Source organism: Austrofundulus limnaeus, unplaced genomic scaffold, assembly GCF_001266775.1.
Source record: "Austrofundulus limnaeus strain Quisiro unplaced genomic scaffold, Austrofundulus_limnaeus-1.0 Scaffold38, whole genome shotgun sequence".
NCBI classification, from domain to species: Eukaryota; Metazoa; Chordata; class Actinopteri; order Cyprinodontiformes; family Rivulidae; genus Austrofundulus; species Austrofundulus limnaeus.
In genome coordinates, this window is record NW_013952440.1 from 49,615 (window position 1) to 52,461 (window position 2,847).

Here is a 2,847-nt window from a genome sequence, read left to right on the forward strand (position 1 = left end):
AATTAAGATGGCAACCCCTCTCGATTTAGATTGGAAATTAGACTGAAACACCTGACCAGACCAGTGCCTATTTAGGTTTGCACTGCCTGCCTTATGCAAAAGGGTCTACTGCAAAAAAATAATGCCAGCATCAAGTTGTCTTAAATGTGTCATAACTTTCCTAAATTTCACTGGACCATTGAGGGATTTCACATTCCAACTCACACAGTTAACTGGGTGACTGTTGATGAACCTGTTAATAATAGAACTGCTCATGTGTGGTCAATCGGACTGTAGTACAATATCCACAAACCATCACAAAAAATAACCTGAAAAAGACATTCTCAAAACAAATAGATCCGGTATAGTCCCACCCCTTTCTCCCAAAAAAACACGGAGAACCCAACAAACAAAAAAATCCACACATTTGTGCTACTGGGGGGCTTAACTCCCTGCCTGGACTCCTGCCACAACTAAATACCAATAACAAAAAAAGGGAGGGTTCCCTTACTTTAAAGTATTATTACTGTTTATGCTTCTTGCAGCACTGATAAATAAAGCACTAACCAAGATCTGCACAGACCCCCTGTGAAACTCTCGTACATAGAACAAAAAGAGGAATGTTGTCCCTGAGAATAAAGTCTGAAATTAAATCAAGATAAAGTTGGAAGGTTCATTACGACCTGACAGTCAAAATGGATCGATAAGGGTTGGACCCGCGGTCAACGCCGGTCCTCGTCCGTCGCCGAGATGATCCTCTTTTTAAYGTAGTCCATTGCTTTATTGGCATCCAGGAACTCCTTGTTTTCTTCCCCATGAGAGATGCGGAGCCGTGCAGGAAAAAGCAAGCCGTAGCGAACATCTCGTCGGTTGCAAAGAAGCCTCCTCACCTCCGTAAACACCGCCCGAGCCCTGGCCACAGCTGCAGTGTAGTCAGATGTTATGATGACCGGTGCCTCTTTAAAACGAAGAGGACCACGACTCCGAGCCCGATGTAATATTTCCACACATTCTTGATAATAGTGCAGCTTAGCAACAATAACCCGCGGCTTATCGCCTGACCTGTTTCCACCTGGAGAGCGATGTGCTCGGTCACCCAGTGGCTCTTTATCCATCTGTTGAACCTCTGCTAGCAGTTTAGCCACTGCTGAAGTGGAGCTGGAATCTGGTGTCTCAGGAACTCCAATAATCCGCACATTGCACCCTCTCATGCGCCCTTCCATATCGTCACATTTCTTTTTGAGCCCATCGACTTCTTCTTTCAGTTCCAAAATGGTGGTGCGCAGAGCAACGACCTCATTGGACCAGGTCGACAACCCGTCCTCCACCTCTTTTACGCTCTGTTTAAGGTGGTCCAAGTCAGCACGAAGTAGCATTGTGCCGTTAGCCACCTCCGCTCTCACCGCTTGTAGCTCTCCTTTAATAAGAGTAAACTCTTCAGCCAAAGCCGTTTTTATTTTGGATTTGATCACAGCTGAGAGATAGGTTTTTATAGCGGCAAGCAAGAATGTCAGACTTCAAGGAGAGTGCGTCCACCTCGCTGCGGGAGGGAGAAGGAGGCGCCGAAAATCCAGCCTTAGCTGCAGCCTGCTCCGAGGCGGCGCCGGGCCTAACAGCTGCAGAGCTAGAATGTTTGCCTCTCCTCGAATTTGTCGCCATTCTTCTACTCTTCTAAGCAAGAATCACTCAGGGGTCGAGTGCGGACAGACCAAATGTTCAAAACAGCAAGGACATTTAGTAGAGAACCACAAACAGAACAAGTCGGAGCGGGAGCCCACGCGACATACGTCTCACTCTTCCGCCATTTTTTGAAACACTCCACGCCCGTGCGCTTTTGACCACGGAGGGAAGTGAAAAGTTTGGCCTGGGCAAAGCGGAGCAGGCGACACAAAGCCGAGAACAAAATGATGCACTTTTCATCACGCAGCTACATCAGTAAGAGTGGATTTCACAGGTTTGGATGCAAAGGCCTTAAGTGAGCATTACTGTTGCATTTCGGCTGTCTGTGTAAAAACAAAACAACAGCAGATATTGTTTTCACCATAGATTTTTGGAACTCAGGTCTCAGAGTGGAGCTTTATAGACAACGTGTAGATCAGGTGTGTCATATTTACAACTTCTAAGTGAGAAATTCCTACTTCCCAGTACAACTGGGACACAGCAAAAGTAGCTGGCCAAAATGCAGCTAAATGGAGTTTTTAAATTTGGCTCCTCCACCGAGTAGTGAATGCTTTCATTTTGTATGTAGTTTATGGTTGCTTGCTTTAAAGTGACATACTCTCTTGCGGACCACACAAAATGCTGTTCAGGCCACATTTGGCCCACAGGCCTTAAGTTTGACACGTGGAGTAGATGACCAGTGGCGGATAGCAAAGGCTTTTTTGTGCTGCTCCATCTCTTGGATCGCATTTCTCACATTTTACAAATGCTGGACAGACCAGTCTCTGTTTTCATGCTCATGCGTGTGCGTGTCATCAAAATACAAAACTCACAGCGCCACCTCGTGACCTGGCATAAAAACTGAGGAGGTTTCAGCAGATTTTTTGGGGGTCTCGTCTAAACAGCAATTTCCATTTGAACGTGGAAGTTTTTCACAATTAACATTGTAAAATCTCTAACGTTTACAGAGATGGTTCATGTGTAAAATGACTGAATGAGGTCGGTGTTRCTTTATTAACAGAATGTAATATTTATGGGGACAGAAGGAGCTCCTGCGCTGAAACCTGAGGCAGGAAAACGTTTAAAATCTACAGCATTTTATTGAGACAAAGAATAGCATTTATTCAGCGCAGATCTGTAAGAACAGGTGTGTGTGTGTGTGTGTGTGTGTGTGTGTGTGTGTGTGTGTGTGTGTGTGTGTGTGTGTGT

General features: G+C 45.4%; 1 protein-coding gene across 17 annotated transcripts in view; it reads left to right on the forward strand.

Annotated features, from left to right (window-relative positions):
- mapk8ip3 (mitogen-activated protein kinase 8 interacting protein 3) overlaps positions 1 to 2,847 on the forward strand; it is a 40,570-nt gene that overhangs the window by 15,100 nt on the left and 22,623 nt on the right. The gene's annotated exons all lie outside the window — the stretch shown is intronic.